The sequence below is a fragment of the Littorina saxatilis genome, linkage group LG1 (assembly GCF_037325665.1).
Source record: "Littorina saxatilis isolate snail1 linkage group LG1, US_GU_Lsax_2.0, whole genome shotgun sequence".
Taxonomy (NCBI): Eukaryota; Metazoa; Mollusca; class Gastropoda; order Littorinimorpha; family Littorinidae; genus Littorina; species Littorina saxatilis.
Window position 1 is genome coordinate 45,614,026 of NC_090245.1, and position 24,712 is coordinate 45,638,737.

At 40.6% G+C, this 24,712-nt stretch overlaps 1 protein-coding gene and 3 long non-coding RNA genes across 5 annotated transcripts in view; 1 reads left to right on the top strand and 3 right to left on the bottom strand.

The window, feature by feature from the left end:
- The window catches only part of LOC138971007 (uncharacterized), a 63,672-nt gene that overhangs the window by 21,816 nt on the left and 17,144 nt on the right, over positions 1-24,712 (bottom strand). The window contains exon 1 of one of the 2 annotated variants that reach the window (XM_070343614.1): positions 19,449-19,788. The exons of the other annotated variant lie outside the window; for it this stretch is intronic. The gene's annotated coding sequence lies outside the window, so the exon portion shown is untranslated. Of the gene's footprint in view, positions 1-19,448; positions 19,789-24,712 lie in introns of those variants that run through there. 2 annotated transcript variants of the gene reach the window in all.
- On the bottom strand, positions 51-3,612 carry LOC138970989 (uncharacterized). The gene is made up of 5 exons (XR_011457138.1): positions 3,472-3,612; positions 3,029-3,190; positions 2,522-2,659; positions 1,795-1,959; positions 51-501 (listed from the first exon to the last, which is right to left on the bottom strand). It is a non-coding gene; the product is annotated as an uncharacterized lncRNA (long non-coding RNA).
- LOC138970995 (uncharacterized) lies at positions 3,599-6,142 on the top strand. Its single transcript, XR_011457139.1, has 3 exons — positions 3,599-3,915; positions 4,547-4,639; positions 5,286-6,142. It is a non-coding gene; the product is annotated as an uncharacterized lncRNA (long non-coding RNA).
- Positions 14,791-17,543, bottom strand: LOC138971001 (uncharacterized). Its single transcript, XR_011457141.1, has 2 exons — positions 17,142-17,543; positions 14,791-16,861 (listed from the first exon to the last, which is right to left on the bottom strand). It is a non-coding gene; the product is annotated as an uncharacterized lncRNA (long non-coding RNA).

Here is a 24,712-nt window from a genome sequence, read left to right on the forward strand (position 1 = left end):
AATAGCGCTCTGCTTCATTTCATTAAGATTTTTGCTATCACAAAAGATATTAACATATTTTGTGGAGTAGCTAGATGAAAAACAATCATCGATGAATAAAAATTAACAAGCAGCAAGACTGCATGTTTTCTGCACCACTTTGCCAAACATGTGTGTGCACAGTGAATATTTGTTTATGAACTGTTGGTGTTAGTCCTGAATGATGGCACCCATGTAAATAAGGCTTGATGCCGGGCTGCTTTGCAAACACAGCATTCAGAAGCTGTGGGTCAGCAAAGGTGTTGAATCTTGTTAGTGAGATGGCGCGCAATGATGTCCTGTAGCACTAGCAGCTGCCTGCACTCGCTCTTTGACGCTGGTCAAACTTCTGGTCGTAGGTGAAGTCCACCTCACAGAATATGATGATGGTAATGGTGAGGGAGTTCAACTTCTGTTTGAACTATGTGGCCAGGCCCAGCTCCCTGACTTTGAAGTGGTCATAATCTTATGCAGGATACCAACCTGGGATAGAGAAGGAAAAATGGTTCTTAGTCAATGGCTGGGATTACAAACTAAATCACACACACACACACACACACACACACACACTAATAGACACATACACTAACAAAAACATACACTTACAAACACACATACACACACATTAGCAGTAACAAACACATACAATACATGTACTAAGAAACACACCCATGTATACACACATACACACAGACACACACACACACAGACACACAGGCGCGCATACACACACACACACAGGCGCAAGTCCACATATATGCAAAATCAAAAGTCTCAGCCCAATTTGTAACAAGAGAGAAAGAGAGAGAGAGAGTGTGTGTGTGTGTATGTTGCAAGCATTACACAACTGATATTGAAATTAAGCACCACAGGAAAAAAACAAGTCGCGTAAGGCGAAAATACATTTAGTCAAGTAGCTGTCGAACTCACAGAATGAAACTGAACGCAACGCAACGCAGCAAGACCGTATACTCGTAGCATCGTCAGTCCACCGCTCACGGCAAAGGCAGTGAAATTGACAAGAAGAGCGGTTTAGTAGTTGCGCTGAGGAGGATAGCACGCTTTTCTTTACCTCTCTTCGTTTTAACTTTCTGAGCGTGTTTTTAATCCAAACATATCATATCTATATGTTTTTGGAATCAGGAACCGACAAGGAATAAGATGAAAGTGTTTTTAAATTGATTTCGAAAATTTAATTTTCATATTAATTGTTATATATATTTAATTTTCAGAGCTTGTTTTTAATCCAAATATAACATATTTATATGTTTTTGGAATCAGTAAATGTTGGAGAATAAGATGAACGTAAATTTGGATCGTTTTATAAAAACATTTCTTTTTTTTACAATTTTCAGTTTTTTAATGACCAAAGTCATTAATTAATTTTTAAGCCACCAAGCTGAAATGCAATATCGAAGTCTGGGCTTCGTCGAAGATTACTTGACCAAAATTTCAACCAATTTGGTTGAAAAATGAGGGCGTGACAGTGCCGCCTCAACTTTCACGAAAAGCCGGATATGACGTCATCAAAGACATTTATCAAAAAAATGAAAAAAACGTATGGGGATATCATTCCCAGGAACTCTCATGTCAAATTTCATAAAGATCGGTCCAGTAGTTTAGTCTGAATCGCTCTACACACACACACACAGACAGACACACACGCACATGTATACACCACGACCCTCGTCTCGATTCCCCCCTCTACGTTAAAACATTTAGTCAAAACTTGACTAAATGTAAAAAAGACGACACTGAGTTAAACAATTCACTTACTGGTCAACAGTGTGAACTTTCAGCACAGACAATGGAAACTTCGATGTTTTTCCCCCTTCTGATTGAATGACTTTGGACTTTGGTACAATCATCTGTCATCAATGAACTCATCATTCTTCCCACCAGTCCAGACACCTTCCCACCAATTGCAGACTTGTTTGTTATCTGAGCGAATAAAAGTCAATATAAATACATGTCATGTGCACAGGAATGAGAACAAGGATTCTCAGTTAGGCAAAAAAAAAATTAGGTGTGGTTACGGTAACATAGCCAAAATAAAATAGGGTAGAAAGGTAGGCAATCACTTTTTTTTTTAACTTTTTTTTCTAACGTGTACAAATTAAACCTAGTTGACAGGGAAATAAGTGTGCGACTCGGGCGCTTTCGCTTTCATTGCGTTTTCTGCACTCGTTTATTTGGGGTTTTTTGGTTGTTTTTTGACAAATGTAATAAAAAGTTATAGGGTCGGCCCCAAAAAATAGGGTAGGTCGGGTTATATTTTTTTTAGGCCTTATCACAAAAACAAAAACAAACAAGCACAGAATGACAACATGTTTTCCTAAATGTTATTAAACTTAAAGACAGAAAAGTTCATCATTCCAGTCCATCACTGAAACAGAAACGGTTGATATATGAATTTATATGAGTGTGTGTGTGGGGGTGGGGGGGTGGGTGGGTTGTGGGTCTGTTGCAAGCAATAATTATACATGTACCAAATTGTACTCACTGTTTTCAAAGCTGATAATTGTAAACCTTGATGGGTTGTCCCCTTCCAACTGCATGCTTTGGTACAGCCATCCTTCAGACTGTGGCCCCCTCCCATTGCCACCTCTCTCTCTCCGATTGTAGACAGGATTTTTTTCATCTGAAAGAAATAATGTCCAATTAATACGAATTTGCACAAAGGACTGGAAACAGAATTGAAAGTAATTCTGATTTAACCAACAAATTTACAAAAGCACATTGATAGATTATTTTCCCTAATATGTTCCAACAGACAGTTGAGTAATTACAGGTCACCAGAAAGGTCCACCACTGAAACAGGTACAGTTCAAATTGGAGTTTGTATGTGTATGTAATGTATACATGTGGAAAGGGGTGGGGTGGGATGGGGGATGCGTGTGTACATGTGTGTGTGTGTGTTTTGCAAGCATTACACAACTGATTATATAATAATTACACAACAAATTGTTCTGTCAGTTACATTGAAAACTCATTTAAAAAACCCACTTACTGTTTTCCAATGCAAACCTTCAGCTTGTTGAAGAATGGAAATTGGTTTTGCCTTTTCCCATCCAAATGCGATGAACGGCCATGCCATCAATCAGCTCACTTTTCTTTGGACCAGTTAAGGCACCTCCCCACCAAATGCAGACAGTTTTTTTGTGGTATAAATCTGAAAGAATAAAAGCTATTTATTATGCACAACAGAATCATAAAAGGATTCTTAGTTAAAATCACCATTTCAGGCAACAACAACAATAAAGAAAAACAGCAAACACCTAAACACACACACGGTGACACACACACAGTGACACACACACACACACCTAAGAAACAAAGCAAACTTTTTAGTCTCATCAGTCATGTATTCCAAGAGATAAAAAATACATCTGATCTAGTCTCAATAATTAGCAAATCTATCTTCCAAGTTCCATAGGCAATACGAATACTCACTCAAAGTTTGTAAAAATCTTGAAACCAGTCCAGTTATGTCTTGCGCCTTCGGTCTTAGTATTGGACTGTCCAGTCTGGTTCTGTTGGTGTATCATAGTGCTCTTGCAAAGTTCTGCCAGTGCCAGTTCCCAATCTTCCTCATCAGCAGACAGCACAACTTGCCGTTACGTCCTTTGGTAACTAGAAACGAAAATTCTGAGTGACCTCCCTTGATCGCCAAGGGACATTACTCTCAGTCTCAAACTTTTCACTGTGGAACTGGAATCGAAATTAAAAAAAGTTTCTGTAACAGTTTTTAACACGCTAGCAACTTCAAAGTCAGTGTGACTGCTGATACATGTATAAGATAACATGCTACACTTCAGCATATCAGGAATACACACTACAGATCTTGTGACGCTGAGGCGAATGGCAAATGGAACTTTCAGCACTGAAGAAATTCAGGTAATGTTGTGATTCATAGTTCACGATCCGTTGGCATTGTGATTGTTGACTTATTTTTCATACGAGTCACAAATATCAAAGCAATATCATGCATAACGATTGGAAAGGTGGATTTCTCTCTCTTTCTTTCCTGCCTTCTGTCTCTTTCTTTCTCTGTTTCAGCCTCTCTGTCTGTCTGTCTCTGTCTGTCTGTTAATACTCTCTCTCTCTCTCTCTCTCTCTCTCTCTCTCTCTCGCTCGCTCGCTCTCTCTCTCTCTCTCTCTCTCTCTCTCTCTCTCTCTTTCTCTCTCAATCTGAAAATTTCTCTCTCTCTCTCTCAATCTGATACTTTCCACACATGTGCACCCAGGGCACTTACTGTTCAATCTTACAGCTTCAGGTCAAATGCATTACTGTACAGTAAATAAGAGATCTCAGGAGAGGCATGGGGAGTAATTTTCGAAAATGATCTATTCAAAGACACTTAAAACAAGGTTTGATTGACAACTGCTCTCTCCCTCCCCCCCCCCCCCCCCCCCCCTCCCCCCCATTCCCACTCTCTATCTCTCTGTCTTCATTAACAAGTAAAGATTTGAGTGTGTTTAGACTATTGTAATTAATGCAATTCACACATCAATGCTTTCATTGCAGGGTGGGAGGAATTACCATGAGGATGGAACAGAAAGCATTCACAGGGATGTAAACTACAAGGTACAACCCCGACATTCTGGCTGTTGAGGCCAAGTAAGTGTGTGTCACTGTGTGTGTCACTGTGTGTGTGTGTGTGTGTGTGTGTGTTTGCAGGTAAAATCCTTGTTTAACGCTAAGATGAATGTTCCAGCAGTCATATTATTATATAACAGAAAATCATATTTGAGAGAAGGCAGTGTTATTGTCAGGCCTCAGCATAGGGTCATTGATACATGTAATTCTTGGCTGGTCGGCCATCACATCATTTCGACATGTAGGAGGTCTTCTGACAGAACAATTTGTTGTAGCTGGGACATCTTTACCTATACATATTTTTAGTCAAGGTCCAACTGACATTCCATTGTCTTAGTCTGGGGAACATTTTGGGGAAGGTGTTCTGTGTGTGTGTAGGTGGGGTGGGGGTGGATGGGTGGGTAGGGCTGTTGTCCGTGCCAGGCAGCATTGACATAGAGCATTTCATTCAAACACAGAATGATGCTATCAAAGTTAGCAAATTCACAGAAGTAAATTCAACAATATTGGCATTATGCAAAGACAAATTTAAACCTTATTTACCTTCAGTTCTATGTTCAGCAAAGAACACCAACAAAGAAGACATAATTATAGTGTTTACACTGAAGTTCTCAAATAACACTGAATTCTTTATGTTTTAAGATTGTTGCATTCTTTGTCTTTGCAGGTGTCATAGCATGTGGAGCAGATCTTCAAAGTCGCCTATTGCAGACATGTCATCGTCTGCACTGGTTGTATCAACAACTTTTTCCATGGCTACTGCTGCAGATTTAACAAATATATCGTCTGCTGCAAATTCAACAACTTCTTTGTCTGTTGCTGCTGCAAACTTAACAACTTCTGTGTCTGCTCCTGCTTAAAATTCAACAATTCTTGTTGACTGGTGCTGCTGCAAAGTGAATGACTTCTTTGCTTGCTGCTGCAGATTTAACAAGTATATCGTCTGCTGCAAATTCAACAACTTTTTTGTCTGCTGCTGCTCCTGCTGCAAACTTAACAACTTCTGTGTCTGCTCCTGCTTAAAATTCAACAATTCTTGTTGTCTGGAGCTGCTGCAAAGTGAATGAGTTCTTTGTGTGCTGCTGCAGATTTAACAAATATATCGTCTGCTGTAAATTCAACAACTTCTTTGTCTGCTGCAGATACTACACATTCAACAACTTCTGTGTCTGCTCCTGCTTCAAATTCAACAATTCTTTGTATCTGCTGCTGCAAAGTGAGCGACTTCTTCCTCTGCTGGTGGTGTTGCAAATAACCTCATATTTCCTTGTCTCTTGTGGCATCATTTTGGATGTATAATATATATATCTGCAAAGAACTTTTTAAACCCAAAAGATGGAATAGAATTGGTAAATTTCTAGGTACAGAACCTAAAAGTGTGGTATATATATATATATATATATCCAAACTCACTTCTAGAAACTTTAGAACTGATTCAACTTTTGACATTTTTATCATGGTTTTATTTTTTATTTTTTATATTGTGGAAATATCAAGGAATGATGAATAAATGTTTACAACATATTGTCAAAACATGTTTCTAATGGTTTTATTTATTTTTCTTGTTTTGTTTTATGTTAGCATGTACAGTCTTTGGCTCAAAATATGAGACCTGGCCAGTACCATCCTTGCAATGAGACAGAGATAAAAAAAAAAAAAATCAACAGCCTGCATGCTCTCCGGATTAAGTAATACAACAAGATCATATAGCGTTAGCTGCAAAGTTAACTGTTCTCACCAAAAACCTTTTTCAAACTTTGATTTGACTTTACATGTTGGTGTTTGCTTGTCTTTTTTTAACATGGTTTTAGCTACATATATAACACTACAACAACAGCAGACAGAAAAGACTATGGGAAATGCATCTTCAAATAAGAAAAAAATTTAAAAAGCAAAATAAAAAATTAAATAAAATTATTTTCCTTATGATTCGTTTGATTATGTTTTTTGGGGGGTTCTTTTTAATGTTTGCACTCAACGTGAAAAATACGTTCAAACAGCCATTGTATTATACTTTTATTTTGGTCAAATTGATATTAGCGGTAAACGTTAAATTAACGTTAATTTAACGTTATATTATGGTTTTATTTTGGTTGAATTAACGTTAAATGTTAACGTTAATTTAACGTTTATCTTGATGAGCAAACTAACCTAAATCTAACGTTAATTTAAGGTTAGCCATAAAACATGAAATAAACGTTAGCCATAAAACATAAAACTAACGTTAATTTAACGTTACATTATGGTAATTTTTTTTTATTATTTTTTTTTACAAATACATTTTTTTGAAACGTTTGTTTTTTGATATAATATGTAAATTTTATTTTTTTTAAATTTTTATTTTTTTAAAATTTTTTTTTTTCAAATTTTTTTTTTTTTGCTTGTTATTGTTAATGTCAATGTTACCACCACAACAATAACTTTTTTTTTTTTTGTTGTTTTTTTTGCTTTTGCTTTGATTTTGAACGGTTATGTGTCAACGTTTATTTAACGTTTTTTTAACGTTTCAGTGCAAACCGTTTTTTTTGTGTTTTCGGGCAAACGTTAAATTAACGTTTGAAATTGGTTTGATTTTAAACGGTTATGTGCCAACGTTAATTTAACGTTATTTTAACGTTTCAATGCAAACCGTTTTATATTGGTTTTCAGGCAAACGTTAAATTAACGTTTAAAAATGGTTTGATATTGAACGGTTATGTGTAAACGTTTATTTAACGTTATTTTAACGTTTCAATGCAAACCGTTTTATATTGGTTTTCAGGCAAACGTTAAATTAACGTTTAAAAAAGGTTTGCCATGAAAACGGTTTGCTTGCTAACGTTAATTTAACGTTAATTTAACGTTTGCTTTAGAACCGTTTTTCTGCTAACGTTAATTTAACGTTAATTTAACGTTTAATGCTAACCGTAAACCAAAATCTAACCATGCAAACGTTAAATTAACGTTAAATTAACGTTAGCATGCTATCAGGGGAAGTCGCAGCACAGGCTTCTTGTCTCACCCAGTCACATTACTCTGACACCGGACCAACCAGTCCTAGCACTAACCCCATAATGCCAGACGCCAGGCGGAGCAGCCACTAGATTGCCAATTTTAAAGTCTTAGGTACGACCCAGCCGGGGTTCGAACCCACGACCTCCCGATCACGGGGCGGACGCCTTACCACTAGGCCAAGTCGGGGCGTACTAGGTCAGACATGTTGGCCTTAAGTATATAATTATACAACAAGTTGGGGGTTGTTTTGTTTATGTCAATGTAGCTTTCTCGTTGTTTATGTAAATGAAGCCCGCTTATCCTACGTACGTTACGTCATTGCACATCATAGTGGCGCGCCGTGTCATTTTCCTTCAAAATGTTTTATTCAGGCAAATTGTTTGAATACTTAATTCCCTGTCAGAAGAAAACAACAACTCTGCGTCATGAATGATTCTTCTTCCATGGCCACTGACTCGTGTTTTTATCATTCTAAATAACTATGAGTTCTACTGAGGTGGCGTATGTGAGAGAAAAAAAACCACTGATACATTCAGATGAATGGTTGCACGCCTGGTGACACATGCTTTAACATCCCTCCCTCTTAAAAAACACACAACATCTGCACCCTGAATGACTTCTTCCTGTGATAGTAATAATGGCCATAAAGTCATAGCCTTCGACTGAGGGTGACTTTTCAGGTCCGATCAGTGAGTGTTTGTGAAAATCTACCAGAAGACATTGAAGCGACTGATTTCAAACCCGTCATCATACTTTTGTACACGTATCCCCTCCTGTGGATTATGACAAAGTCTTCCTCTACTGATGATCGAACTAAAACTGCAGTAATAATGGCCATTTTAGTCATAGGCTTCAACTTTAGTAGTTTGATCGGGGAGTGTTTGTGAACATCTACTGGAAGACATCGAGATGACTGATCTCCCTTACGCTCACATGCTTTCTTTCCTGGCGCAAAAAAAAAAAACCTCTTTGTTATGGATACATCGTCTTCCAGCAATGATCTAATTCATTGTTTACTAATAACTGACAACTGACTTACATGTTTCGACTATTTGTGGATTGGAGTTTGATCTGGGTGCAGTGTTTGTGGACAATTACTTGGGAGACATCGAGCTGACGGGTTTTAAGGCCAAAAAAATAAATAGTCTGTTTACGGTAACCCGACCGACCCTATTTTTTTCGCGCGACCCTAGACTTTTTTTTGGCATTTGCAAAATAACGTAAAAATATGGTTTTTTGGAGAAAAAAAAAAATCCCGACCTACCGACCCTATTTTTTGGGCCTATGTTACCGTAAACAGACCTCTTTTTTTTTGGCCTAAGCACAACAAAACAGACTGACGCACTCTGGGAAAAAAACAGCTTTTATTATAAATAAGTCGTCTTCTCATAAAGGTTTCACTCAGTTAAAAGTCAGTAATGGCTGTTCGTTCACATTATATGATTTTCGATAGTGTTGAGTTGGACTGAGGTGTGTTTGTGGAAAACTTGTGTCGGACATGAAATGACTGGTTTGAAGCCGATCCCCGCCACACACTTTAACACATTCATTCACACTCAGACAAAGACAAGTCTTCCTCTTCCAGTGATTTAAACTCAATCTGAAATATCGCCCATAACAATATAACTGAATAACTTTGAATTCGATGGAGCGGGGGTGGTGGCTGTGGAAAAGTTGTGTTGGACATGAAATGACTGGTTTCAAGCCCACCCCCACACACAAACACGCACTCGTTCATAGCCAGACAAAGACAAGTCTTCCTCTTCCAGTGATTTAAAATCAGGCTGAAGTATCGGCCATGACAAAATAACAGGATAACTTTGAATTCGATGGAGCGGGGGTGGTGGCTGTGGAAAAGTTGTGTTGGACATGAAATGACTGGTTTCAAGCCCACCATCACACTCTAACACACTTATTCAAAGTCAGACAAAGTCAAAGACCAGTCATCCTCTTCCAATGATTTAAACTCAAGCTGTGGTAACGGGCATGTGACTTCCATAACTTTGAATTCGATGGAGTGTTTGTGGATAAGTTCAGTGTCGGACATTGAGATTGCTGGTTTCAAGCCCACCCCCACACACTACTAACACACTCATTCACAGTCAGACAAAAGGTAGTCTTCCTCTTCCAATGATTAAAGGCTTGAATAACTTTAAAATTCGATCGGGGTGTGTTTGTGGAAAAGTACTGTTGGACATTTGAGATGATTGAGTCAAGTTCATGCCCGCCCCCACACACTAACACACTCATCTTCTCGCTATAATTTATCTCATTCGCACGTGAAAGAGAACCAGGCAGGGGTGAGGTGGGGATGAGGAAGACAGAAATAGACACATAAACGGAAACAGAGAGAGAGAGAGAGACACACACACACACAGACTATACGTTTACGACTGACAGGAGAGAACCACTTTTTACCGGCTATATGAAGGTCGGGCAGTCACTCAAAACCAACATACACTTCATATTCATATGCACAGAAAAGGGGATGGGAGCGAGAGAGAGAGAGAGAGAGAGAGAGAGAGAGAGAGAGAGAGAGAGAGAGAGAGAGAGAGAGAGAGAGAGAGAGAGAGAGAGAGATGGGCAGAAAAAGCTAGACAAACACAACACGAATGAGATGAGAAAACCGCTTTTTATGCAAGTTTGACACTTACTCGCCATGCATACACTCTTCATGCACAAAGAAATGGGATTGGAGAGAGAAAAAGAGAGAGAGATTGAAAGACACACACACACACACACACACACAGGGCCGGACCAAATGAGTTGTAAGGGGGGGGGTTCCTCCTTTTTGGGGGGGCAAATCAGCGAAGTGGCGAAGCCACAAGCGCGCGCCTGCAAAGCAGGCGCGCGAACTAGGAGGGTCCGGGGGCATGCTCCCCCGGAAAATGTTTGAAAAACGGTTACAATCTGTGCAATCTGGTGCATTCTGGGCCTTGTTTTGAGGGTTAAGGCCTGTCAGTGTGAGTTGGTGGGGGGGGGGGGGGGGGGGGGGGAGGGGGGTACCTTTTTCTCATCGGATTTCACATTGCATAAAATTTGTTAGAGACACACACAAAATTTATTTTAAAAAAACACAAAAAAACAACAACACTCAAAGCAAGGTACATGCTTTTTCCAGGGGTGGGGTTCCGCAACCCCTGGAACCCCCCCCCCCCCCCCCCCCCCCCCCCTGGGTCCGGCCCTGCACAAAGACAGCGTCAGAGAAAGACATAGAGAGAGAAAGACTAACAATGGAACCCCCCCACACACACACCTCTTTTAAGATCCCCTATTTCAAATTTTCTGTATTTTTACCTCCATTTTAAGACTCACTTCTTTTTAACATGGAGGGGGAATCGAGACGAGGGTCGTGGTGTATGTGTGTGTGTATGTGTGTGTGTGTGTGTGTGTGTGTGTGTGTGTGTGTAGAGCGATTCAGACTAAACTACTGGACCGTTCTTTATGCAATTTTACATGAGAGTTCCTGGGAATGATATCCCCGGACGTTTTTTTCTTTTCTTCGATAAATGTCTTTGATGACGTCATATCCGGCTTTTTGTAAAAGTTGAGGCGGCACTGTCACACCCTCAATTTTCAATAAAATTGATTGAAATTTGGCCACGCCATCTTCGACAAAGGCCGGACTTTGGTATTGCATTTCAGCTTGAAGGCTTAAAAATTAATTAATGACTTTGGTCATTAAAAATCTGAAAATTGTAAAAAAAAAATAATTTATAAAACGATCCAAATTTACGTTCATCTTATTCTTCATCATTTTCTGATTCCACAAACATATAAATATGTTATATTCGAATTAAAAACAAGCTCTGAAAATTAAAAATATAAAAATTATGATCAAAATTAAATTTTCAAAATCGATTTAAAAACAATTTCATCTTATTCCTTGTGGGTTCCTGATTCCAAAAACATATAGATATGATATGTTTGGATTAAAAACACGCTCAGAAAGTTAAAACGAAGAGAGGTACAGAAAAGTGTGCTATGCAGCACAGCGAAACCACTACCGCGCTAAACAGTCTCGGCGGACTACGGTCATTGTGAAAAAATGCAGTGCGTTCAGTTTCATTCTGTGAGTTCCACAGCTTCACTAAATGTAGTAATTTCGCCTTAGGCGACTTGTTAAGACCTGATTTTCTCAGATTTCTGCAAGTCCTTAAAGGGGAGTTCCACTGTATTATTAATGTGGTTTGTACCATTGAGTCAGGGGGGCAACCGGTGCATTTATGCAGTGAGGTTTATATCGGTTCGCAGGTACTGAATAGTGTGGACACATTTCTGGGCACTGACTGCGTACAGATGGTGCAAATTTCGTCACAGTCTTGTGGGTTTAAACAGTGTTTTATTCTCGTTCATGCTTTATAAAGCCGCGGAAACTACACTTGTAGTAAACAACAAAGGAGCACAAGTTACACTTGTAATGTTCACACTCACAGTCATGTTCCGCACTTTGCGCTGTTATAATTTTACGGAAGATGTCACTGCTATTCTCCGCATGGAAACTACTTAGACATTGGAAGAATATGACAATAACGTCAAAGCCCCTCAATACACATTTTCCTGCAAACCCTTATGTTAATGTCACTTGCATACTTGTCATGTTTGTTGGTGTAATGTGATCGTGTTGTTTGTTTATTCTTTATTTATTTGTTAAGCTTGCTTGTTCGTCCGTTCTTTAGTTGGTTTGCTTTATTCTTTTGTTTCGTTCTGTTTTTGCTTTGGTTATCTCTTACGAGCTACTTTTCGTGCCGCAAACGATACAAAAAATTTAATGTCAAGGGAAAGTTCGTAGACGGTTAATTATTCAAACACGCTAAGTGCAACAATCCACCATTAGAGTGCGTTGAACGGGAAAAGTCAGTCAAGCGAATCCAACTTTTTGCGACGCAGTACGTAAGTAAGAGTCAACCAAAAGGCAAAGGGGCTAAAAGCGACGTTTGATGTCGTTTCACCGTGGGGATGCTTACAACGTTGATCATACCTGGCGTAAAGACGATTTCTTTTCTTTTTTTGATTTTTTTCTTCTTTCTTTTTACATTTAGTCAAGTTTTGACTAAATGTTTTAACATAGAGGGGGGAATCGAGACAAGGGTCGTGGTGTATGTGTGTGTGTGTGTGTAGAGCGATTCAGAGTAAACTACTGGACCGATCTTTATGAAATTTGTCATGAGAGTTCTTGGGTATGATATCCCCAGACTATTTTTCATTTTTTCGATAAATGTCTTTGATGACGTCATATCCGGCATTTTGTAAAAGTTCAGGCGGCACTGTCACACCCTCATTTTTCAATAAAATTGATTGAAGTTTTGGCCAAGCAATCTTCGACGAAGGCCGGACTTTGGTATTGCATTTCAGCTTGGAGGCTTAAAAATTAATTAATGACTTTGGTCATTAAAAATCTGAAAATTGTAATTAAAATTAATGTTTTATAAAACGATCCAAAATTACGTTTTTCGTATTCTTCATCATTTTCTGATTACAAAAACATATAAATATGTTATATTCGGATTAAAAACAAGCTCTAAAAATTAAAAATATAAAAATTATGATTAAAATTACATTTCCGAAATCGATTTAAAAACAATTTCATCTTATTCCTTGTTCGTTCCTGATTCCAAAAACATATAGATATGATATGTTTGGATTAAAAACACGTTCAGAGAGTTAAAAAGAATAGAGATATAGAAAAGCGTGCTATCCTCCTCAGCGCAACCGCTACCGTGCTTTTCTGGATTGTTAATTTCACTGCCTTTGCCACGAGCGATGGACAGACGATGCTACGACTGTACGGTCTTGCGGAAAAAATGCAATGTGTTCAGTTTCATTCTGTGAGTTCGACTGAGCTTGACTAAATGTTGTATTTTCGCCTTACGCGACTTGTTTTTCTTCTTTTTTACAGCTTTGGTCCCTCCAGGCTTTCCTTTCAATCTGTTTTCGTGTCATACTGTTTAATACATCGGAGCCACACTCTCCACAAAGAAATGTTCTTAATGTAACACACAATGAAGTGCGTTTGAATATGTCAGGGGGTGCAGTCTTTAAACGTTATGTAAGGGATTTAAATAAGATATGCTCAAAGGTTACATACGCTTCTATTAAATGCATCCATCAGCCAGCGCGTTCCAGCTGAAATGATGAGGCGGGAACATGCGTGAATAAAAAGACATTTTTCTGTAAGATATTGATAGAAAGCATCAAGAACGTTGCTGTTTAAGCTCCACGCACACGTCCAAGCTTGTCTTTCAGTTTGTGTGTCCCACGACAAAGGGCCTACTGAGGTTTATTGCACTAAGGGAGGAGAGAGAGAGAGAGAGAGAGAGAGAGAGAGAGCATGGAGAGAGAGAGAGAGAGAGAGAGAGAGAGAGAGAGAGAGAGAGAGAGAGAGAGAGAGAGAGAGAGAGATTTTTCATGTTCTTTTCCTATAGTTCACATTTCCCTTATGGTTCCCAGCGTTCCATGTATACCGTGTATGTGTGTGTATGTGTGTGTGTTTGTGTGTGTTTGTGTATGTGAGAGAGTGTGTGTGTGTGTGTGTGTGTGTGTGTGTTTGTGTGTATGTGTGTGTGTGTGTGTGACAGTCACAGTGGTGTGTTTGTGTGTGTATGTGAGAGAGTGAGAGAGTGTGTGTGTGTGTGTGTGTGAATGTGAGTTTGGCTTTTACCTTGCACTGAAGGCGTCACCAGGGCGACCCATTTGCTCATCCCTGCTTATCATAAAACGTACAGTGAGTACACACATGACACTTGCATTGTTTTCATCCGATCAAAACACTCAATGTACCTAGTACGCGGTGAGTGCGGCAGGAGGATCGAGAGGAAGAGAGAGGGAGAGTTGGGGGGAGAGAGAGAGGGAGCGAGAGAGAGACAGAGAGACAGAAAGTGAGAAAGAGAGAGAAAAACTGAGATAGTGTTTATGTGCGTGTGTGTATGCGTGCGGGCGTGCGTGTGACGGTGTGTGTGTGCGTGTGTGTGTGTGGGGTGTGTGTGTGCGTGTGTGTGTGTGCGTGAGTTTGTGTTATGGAGTGGTATAGCCCGGTTTTTAGACAATCATAAATGCCTCTACACAACTCTATAAATTTAGTATTTGTTTACAGACTTGAATGTAATCTGAATAGTTGTCCGCTACAGTAGCTTACAAGGCACAAGCGCACACGCACTCACACACGCAAAAACCTGGTGTTAAATGGATCTTGACACTGCCAAGACTAATTATTATTAGTTTACAAAGCTTTTTACATCACAAAATCATTTCCGGCTTCGACCAGTACCCTAGGCCGACAACACCGCAAGAAACTCTACAGTCCAAGACGCAGACACCTTTTGGCTCAAACAAAGCAGCTTAACAGGTAAGACGAATAGGTATTCTACTGTACGTTACCGTACTGCCATCTTTCGGCGTTCAAGATGTTGGTATGGCTGTAAGTCCTTCAGACGACTGACAAGGGTGCACCAGTCCTCACGACACCGCAACCATTGCTTGACGTAGTCCTTGATCCTTCCAGTTCGTCTCGGCGGCTAACTGTAGAACCCTGCCAGCTCTCCATGCCATGGTCATGTACATCAAGCCGCAGTTGACTGGTTCAGTTCAGCCTCCGGCGATGAAAACCCTCCAGTTGGAACACTGTAAAGTTTATAGTCCATAAATCAACTTGTCTTTAGTTTCTTTCACTCGCACAATAAAAATACTCACTCGTCCAACATATTAAGCTGCATGAGCCAATATAATTATTTACACGTTAATTCCTGTTTTCTAAAGCCAAGAAAACGTTACGTAAAACCCTCACATGTTTAAGCAGTGTAGCACAATAGCTTAGGTCTACACAATAACGTTAAACACAGAACCAGTCACTCTTCTCACATACGACAACATGACATGAAAATATAACCGGTTTCAAACATACCTCAAAAGAGTGTAAAGCCAACATTTAGTACAGTCGCCGGCCTGGCATGAATATGAAAATGGAAGATATCACGTAGACTGATAGGGAAAGTTCGTCAGTCTTCATCCTTCTTCAGTCAGATACCTAAAACAGGAGCCCGTCTGCTAACGTGTTACGAAAAACATGAGTCGAGCTTGGCTCCTTGACGGCGACTGATTTTACAAAGTCGTTCTTGCTATGACATTGCCAGTGAGCTGTCGCCTGCATTACTTGCACGTGAAAAACCTTGTCAGTTACACAAGGTTCAACTGCGGTCAACGCGACGGTATGCAGCCTATAGCCCTTTCCAATGTCTGACCATCGCTATAGTCTATTCTATTTACAACAATACACATTACCACAAATACGAGTAAACCGCTTCGTAACATCACCCCCTTTCCTCAAAAGAAAATGAATTGTTGAAAAAACGATGAAATTTTCTGAATCTCGACCAGAGATTATCCAAAAAATCAAAAGAATTATATATAGGTCATGTTCAGAAGCTGTTAAAAAAAAAATATCATGAATGAACTCGTGTGAGACCTTGGCCTTGCAAGAATATGCCAGTCAGCACATCAAATCAAAAATCAAATCAAATCTGAAAATGTTACTGGACAAACAAGACAAACAAAACAATCATTCACACCCGTGTAAGCGCACGTGCCTTGAGATAGAAACAATACTGCTAAAGGGTCAAACAAACAAACACTATTGGGCGCCAGATGTTATGGAGTGGTATAGCCCGGTTTTTAGACAATCATAAATGCCTCTACACAACTCTATAAATTTAGTATTTGTTTACAGACTTGAATGTAATCTGAATAGTTGTCCGCTACAGTAGCTTACAAGGCACAAGCGCACACGCACTCACACACGCAAAAACCTGGTGTTAAATGGATCTTGACACTGCCAAGACTAATTATTATTAGTTTACAAAGCTTTTTACATCACAAAATCATTTCCGGCTTCGACCAGTACCCTAGGCCGACAACACCGCAAGAAACTCTACAGTCCAAGACGCAGACACCTTTTGGCTCAAACAAAGCAGCTTAACAGGTAAGACGAATAGGTATTCTACTGTACGTTACCCTACTGCCATCTTTCGGCTTTCAAGATGTTGGTATGGCTGTAAGTCCTTCAGACGACTGACAAGGGTGCACCAGTCCTCACGACACCGCAACCATTGCTTGACGTAGTCCTTGATCCTTCCAGTTCGTCTCGGCGGCTAACTGTAGAACCCTGCCAGCTCTCCATGCCATGGTCATGTACATCAAGCCGCAGTTGACTGGTTCAGTTCAGCCTCCGGCGATGAAAACCCTCCAGTTGGAACACTGTAAAGTTTATAGTCCATAAATCAACTTGTCTTTAGTTTCTTTCACTCGCACAATAAAAATACTCACTCGTCCAACATATTAAGCTGCATGAGCCAATATAATTATTTACACGTTAATTCCTGTTTTCTAAAGCCAAGAAAACGTTACGTAAAACCCTCACATGTTTAAGCAGTGTAGCACAATAGCTTAGGTCTACACAATAACGTTAAACACAGAACCAGTCACTCTTCTCACATACGACAACATGACATGAAAATATAACCGGTTTCAAACATACCTCAAAAGAGTGTAAAGCCAACATTTAGTACAGTCGCCGGCCTGGCATGAATATGAAAATGGAAGATATCACGTAGACTGATAGGGAAAGTTCGTCAGTCTTCATCCTTCTTCAGTCAGATACCTAAAACAGGAGCCCGTCTGCTAACGTGTTACGAAAAACATGAGTCGAGCTTGGCTCCTTGACGGCGACTGATTTTACAAAGTCGTTCTTGCTATGACATTGCCAGTGAGCTGTCGCCTGCATTACTTGCACGTGAAAAACCTTGTCAGTTACACAAGGTTCAACTGCGGTCAACGCGACGGTATGCAGCCTATAGCCCTTTCCAATGTCTGACCATCGCTATAGTCTATTCTATTTACAACAATACACATTACCACAAATACGAGTAAACCGCTTCGTAACATCGTGTATGAGTGTAAATATTGTATGAATGAAACTACTGTACTCTAAAATCTTGGTTGTAGGCGTATGCAACTATTCACTGTGTGTGTGTGTGTGTGTGTGTGTGTCTGTGTGTGTGTGTGTGTGTGTCTGTGTGTGTGTGTGTGAGTATGTATGTCGGTGTGCGTGCGCCTGTCCGCGCGTGCGTCTGTGTGTGCGTGCATGCACTGTCTGTCTGCCTACCGAATTGCTTTGTAAGTACACGTGGCCGCGCGGCCGAGTGTTTCGTGTCTGTGCGTCAGTGTGTCATGGACAGAACCCGCCCACGGTGTGAAAGCACGTACTCAAACTCGAGGGGGGCAGGGATGTGGGATGAGGGAGGGGATGTTCGGGGGAGGGAGGAAAGGGGGGCCAAAGGGAAGAGTACGGAGGTTGGAAACTATAGAATGGGGTGCAGTTCAACCCGACGTGAGGCACGGTGTCGAGGGGGGGGGGGGGGTGGGGGGTGGTATGAGGGAGATTTGATTGAGTGTAAAAACCGAGAGTGGCATGGGCCCCACAAGTCTCAGACTTGCACGCTAAGCATTGTCAAAACAGGGCCTGTGGAAAGTAAACAATATCTTTCTAACGGACATCAGGGGGAGGGTGTTGGGACACGCGTCACGATTTCAAATTCAAACCGAAAACTCGATTAGTCGAGCACTTGTGGTTTGAACCTCAATTTTCTTACCTAGAATTCGGTAAATGGTTCGTTAATGAGAAATGTATGCATAGATACGTAATCATTACTCCATTTCTCTTTCGTAAGATGAGGAACAGTTTACACTATGTTCAGGTGCCTCAAAACCGCAGTCAGCACCACAGAACTTATATCAGATAAGTTCTGTGGTCAGCACTGATACTTGTAATAATGTGGAACCCCCCTCTTAAGACTCTCCAATTTAAGATTTCCTCTCTTTTAAGACCTTGCATGTTCCCATTTTCTGTACATAACTTCTGTAAAATTTTCTTTCATTCTAAGAATCCCTCCTTTTTAAGACCTGAATTTCCCAACTTTTTTCGTTTAATGGGGGGGGGGGGGGGGGGGGGTCCCTGTATTTTACTTCCTTGGTCTATCATGGCATCAACGCTCATATCATTCTTGTTGATTACAAACTTGTGAACTATTCTCCCCCTCCCCTACTTATCACCTCCCTCAAGCACGCACCCCCCCCCCTTTTTTTTTTATCTTAAGATAACAGTCTTGTGCTGCTGAATGCTGAATCCATAAAATCAGTACGACGTTCAGAGTAAACGATAATTTTTAACAAATAATTTAAAGAAAGAAAGAAGAGAAAAGGAAAGAATGGGTGTGATTAAAGTTGAAAGCGGGCAAAAATATGTAGAGAGAAAAAAACTAGTAAAACTGAAGAAATCGGAGAAAAAAAAGATAAAATCTCACAACAAAGACACACACACACACACACACACACACACACACACACACACACACACACACACACACACACCGGTTCAAAGAGAGAAACAAAGAAGACTCTCTCTTAGTCTTTCATACGATACAATAAAAACTATCAATAAATTTCTGTATAACAGGATTGTGTACAAAGGGAACACAAACTGAAACAAAACCACAGCCGAAGAACTGATCATCACAGAAAACTTGCTGATACAAAATTGAAGACCAAAAAATGACTAATATGATCAGATAAAAACGATAATAGGAGAAAACATCGCCTGGTGATGGAATACACGGTCGTCTGTTTTCAGTAAAAAAAAAAAAAAAAAAGTTGACTCAATTTGTTCAAATTCAATGAGTCGTTAATAAAATTATAACGGCCATCAAAACAATTTATAAAACAGAAATCAATGCATGCAGTTGAGCAGATTTCGGTTGTACACAACAAATATGTAACAAGTGCTTACCTCATGTAGTTGCAGACTATTTGTGGAAGAAACAAGCTCGATAGCAATTAGACCCTGCGACAGTCTCACTTGGTCTTATTCCCTGTGTTGTGTATCAGTTCTCACAGGCAGTCAGCGCAGTGTTCGACACTAATTACGGCAACCAGCGCTCACTTCCTTCTATCATTAATGAAAAGTTACGCCAGCAACACTTGGCAGAGGAAGTTTCGGTTCCTCTGCTTATATACTTCTAAATTTTGGTGACAATTGAGTAGTTTCCTGCCATTACCGAGCGAACCAGGAGAACGAAACGCGGCCGTTGCGACTGTTGAATCTCGCGGCTTCAGCCCTCATGTGGTATGGTTTGACCCCACGCGGGAAATCCGGCGACCCCGCAAGGCCACAAGTGTGTATCCAGCACCCCTGCTCTGTACTTTCGACTGTCCCGCGACGAACCTGGGATTGTTGTCTCGCGGACGAGTCTATTATGGAAAGGTGCATGTGAGTGGGGCGTTTCCATAAAGTGGGTCAGCATCACTAAAAATAACTGATGATGCAGTACCTGAAACTCACAAAGCAGACGACAAATTGTTGGAAAGTTAGTGTGGATGGAGTTTCTGTGTGTATTTTTCACAGTAAAAGAGTTCGTCGAGTTTTAAAAGAAAAAGAATGCGAAAGAAAGTAGCAGCGGAAATTTTTTGTTTGTGTTTTAAGAGAAGCGCGACGGTTTGAAACAAGGCCGGCGAGCGGATGATTTGAACAGGGTGTCAACAAAGCCAAACTGGGTCGTCTGCTTTCGAACCCCCTGATAAACAAATAGGACGCCGTTTTACAGGTGTGCATCCCCGCTAGCGCATGAGCAAAGTGAGGTGCGCATTGTTCAGGTAACTCCACAAATTCAAACGAAGCGTCAGTCATATAATTAAATTGAAAACGGTTTGTGTGGAACTTGAAGATTGGCTGGCAGTGTATTTCGGCAGTTACAGCTTGGGTGATTCAAAATAGCGTGGGTTTACTAAAATAGATGTTGTTTCTTCCGGAACTAAAGGCTTATCTTTTCGTAGGTCAGTCGTTGCCAGTACCACCTTATGGAGCTACAAAACACGCACGCACGCGGCACACCACGCACTAACACACACACTCTGACACTGACACACACACACACACACACACACACACACACACAATGACACACACACACACACACACAATGACACACACACACACAGGCACACACACACACACTGGCACACCCACTACAATCACACACACACCAAAACACACACACATACACACAGTGATACACAAACAAACACATTGACACACACAAACACACCAGGCTCACACACACACACACACACACACACACACACACACACACACACACACATTAACACACGCAAACACACATAGACCAGTGCATAGAAGTATCCCAAGGCCCTGGCGAATAGCTATTTACGATTTAGGTTTTTTGCTGTTGCTGGAAGTCAATGGTGTTTTTAAATGTACGTGCTTCTAAAATGGATGCAGTTCTAGTCAACAGACACAATTTCAAAAGAAGTGTATTCAGTTTCACTGAAACTTGACACGCTAGCTGTTTCGCTTGAAAAGTCGCCCATGAAACGAGTTCATTGTTGAACATAAAAAGTTAAATTATCGCGGGTAACAGAAAGGCACAGTCGGGGAGGCAAAAAGGAAACAAAAGCGAAGAAAAAGAAAGATAGAAAAGGAGATAGATAGGAAAACAAAAAGATAGATAAGAGAGATTAACTTGCATAGAGATAATACTCGAAAGAGCGATTCGATCAGTCTTATTTTCGAATTCCAGTTTGCTTGCTTAAAGGGAACGTATATATAATAATTATACTAGAGGAATACCCGGCTTCGCCGGGGTGAATCGCGAGACAGAGACTGTGACAGACAGCGTGGCGGTTCACCACAATCACCTTTGAAGGCGAAGTCCTCTCAAACGGGATTGAGAATTTTAGAGCTTATTTCTAAGCCCTATATTATCTGTTATGGCTTCTCAAATGCCAGAACATACAGACAGACAAAAGCCGCCAGACCACATCACAAACAGAACTCTACAATCCACAGGTGTTGCCTCCACACACTCTCACACCGTACACACACACAGACACAGAAGCCGTATATATATAGGTTACACACTCCGAGTTCTGATTATCTTGCATATTTTCCCTCGGGTCGATTTTCAGGTATTACCTCGCCTGCATATTTTCCCGAGGGTCGATTTTCAGGTATTACCGAGCCTTTGGCGAGGTAATACCTGAAAATCGACCCGAGGGAAAATATGCAAGATATTCAGGACGAGGTGTATAAGCTATTTATCCCATTACTCCGACGTTTTCATTTAAAACACTTACTTTTTCCACTAAAACCTGCCCGTGCCTGTTTTCAGCTTGCCAAAAGCCTCCGCAGTCGAAATTCATGTCAATGAATTCATGCGCAAAGCTAGTTCCCATTTGTCAGCATAATGGACGGCGTCATTCGACTTGTATGTGGACATTCAGTCATTCATATTGCTTATAAAAAGGTCTGCTGTCTGCTTTTACATTTTGAAAGTCATTTTAAAATATCCCTGTGTATATTTGACATCGGCTTTCGTTATACTCAATTCGGCATACCGGGTTTATATTTTTACCAGAATTGCGCACGATAATGGCAGCGCAACAAATTCAGTTCGGGCCGTGCTGGTTTGATCGTTGACCCAAGTCAGTTCGCATGCAGTGTTTCTGTTTGTCAGTCGGGGATAGAAATGTTGGCTGTCATCGCGCTGTTCTGTTTCGGTTTTCACACGTGGATCACTTACATACTCAGTCGTCGGGTTTAGGTGAGCCAAAGCTTCAATACTTCGCCTGTAAAGCTTGGAAGTTGTATGTCGGCACTGAGTCGGTCGCGGTACATCGCTTTCTACTTTGTCCCGGTCTTGAGTTTGAACACCTAAGGTTGGCTACATCTAACACCTCACATCCTCTTCTCTTCCCCATATATCTTAACTGTATCTCCAACTTCTTTTCGTCTTCTTCTTTTAATTTTGATGCCACTCCCTCATTTGTCGCTGAACCCCGCAGTTTACTCGACTCGGATTCACACAAGCCCGTCTAGCAGACGACAGTTTGAACAGTCTTGAACAGCACGGTTGCAAGCAGATTCAGCTATCAATCGAAGCAATACACTTAAAGCCAAAGCAAATAACCAAATGAGAAAACCTAACGTGTGATTTGACTTCATGGTGACTCTTCTGATAATATTTTGGGCGTTGGAATGGATCTCAACGGGTTCCCAGCTACGACAACTTTTCGAGATGTATGCACCGCAGGCATGCCTTCGACAATCGATGTCAGTTTCAGATTGAGTTTTCAAACTACCAGGTGACTGGGTTGTGTTTTGATTGCTCTCTTTCTCTCTCTCTCTCTCTCTCTCTCTCTCTCTCTCTCTCTCTAAAAATTAGGGAGTATCGTCCCTTGATCCCACTCGCGATACTCGTTGAACATGCCTTTGACCATGCAGTCGCTTCAGTCAGCGAAATATCTCGACTCCGCTCTTTAAATCCATGCAGAATGTGCGTATCGTATGAAGTATTCTTTATTTTCTCAATATTGACACATGTAGGACTGTACCTATACGTGATATTGACTTTGACACAATAACATATTTCAGTCGTATGTTGAAAAAAGTAGTCCATCTTTAAACTCTGAATATGCAGATGACCTCTATAAATTATTCAATTGTACTCTGAAATCAAAGACAATGACCAAGGACAGTTGAGATCGAAAATCGCTTGTGATGGATAATTCATATGGTTGCGATGGATAATTCAGAATAATCACCTCCTCAGCTAACAGAGACAAAGAGGCAGGTCATGGGATAAATCTATCTATATATATAAATACTAGAGGAATACCCGGCTTCGCCGGGGTGAATCGCGAGACAGAGACAGACAGCGTGGCGGTTCACCACAATCACCTTTTGTCCTGTCAAACGGGATTGAGAATTTTAGAGCTTATTTCTTAGCCCTATATTATCTGTTGTGGCTTCTCAAATGCCAGAACATACAGACAGATAATGATGATAAAATCGTTTATTTAACGTCACTCTGTAAAAACATTGGCGACATTTGTCTTAGATTAAGAACACACACAGGCACGCACACAAACTTTCCCTTTATGTACAGTGGTTCACCACCCTCCCGCCCCCCGCACACTCTCGCTCATCTAATTAAAAATGGTGTTAAGAGATACTTGGATATAAAATGGTATTTTTAAAAGTTCTGATAAAAATATATAGTAGCTGTATGAGAAGCAATGGCGTCAGCCGCAGCAATGTCTCTTCATATCCAGGGACCAAGTGGGTGCGTGTGCATAAGTCCAGCGATAAGTTTGGGACCTTGCCACCCAAGGTCTTTATTAAAACTTAAAAGATAGCTTAATTTTTCCTTTGAGGTATTTGGCAGAATATTTCTATTTGAGTTTATAAACTGAGTCAGGGGTTGAAAGTGGTATGAGTTCAAATCACACTCCAAAGTCAAATGAGCAATGGTGAGGTCGGATTGACAGGTGCATTTAAGCTCTAGAAATTGGTAATTCCCAGCTTCTGCCCTTAGGCGGTTAATCCTTTTTATTACACGTGGGCATGCATTATAGGTGTTCATCTGTTTTGATGGGGCTTCCCGAATGAGCCAGCCAGAGCTTATAGCCTTGTGCATATATTTGTTCCTCCATTCTCTCCAGAGAAGAGAGTCTGTAAGGCTACTGATCTCAGAAGCAGACAATGGCAGGTCTACCTCGGAGGCGCCCATGCCTTGGGCAGCTTCTTTAGCGGCTTTGTCCGCTTTCTCGTTGCCAGGCACGTTCACGTGTGCTGGACACCAGACCAGGTTAATCTCGCTTCCTTTTTATATTTAGTCAAGTTTTGACTAAATATTTTAACATCGAGGGGGAATCGAAACGAGGGTCGTGGTGTATGTGCGTGTGTGTGTGTGTGTGTGTGTGTGTGTGTGTGTGTGTGTGTGTGTGTGTGTAGAGCGATTCAGACTAAACTACTGGACCGATCTTTATGAAATTTGACATGAGAGTTCCTGGGTATGAAATCCCCGAACGTTTTTTTCATTTTTTTGATAAATGTCTTTGATGACGTCATATCCGGCTTTTCGTGAAAGTTGAGGCGGCACTGTCACGCCCTCATTTTTCAACCAAATTGGTTGAAATTTTAGTTAAGTAATCTTCGACGAAGCCCGGACTTCGGTATTGCATTTCAGCTTGGTG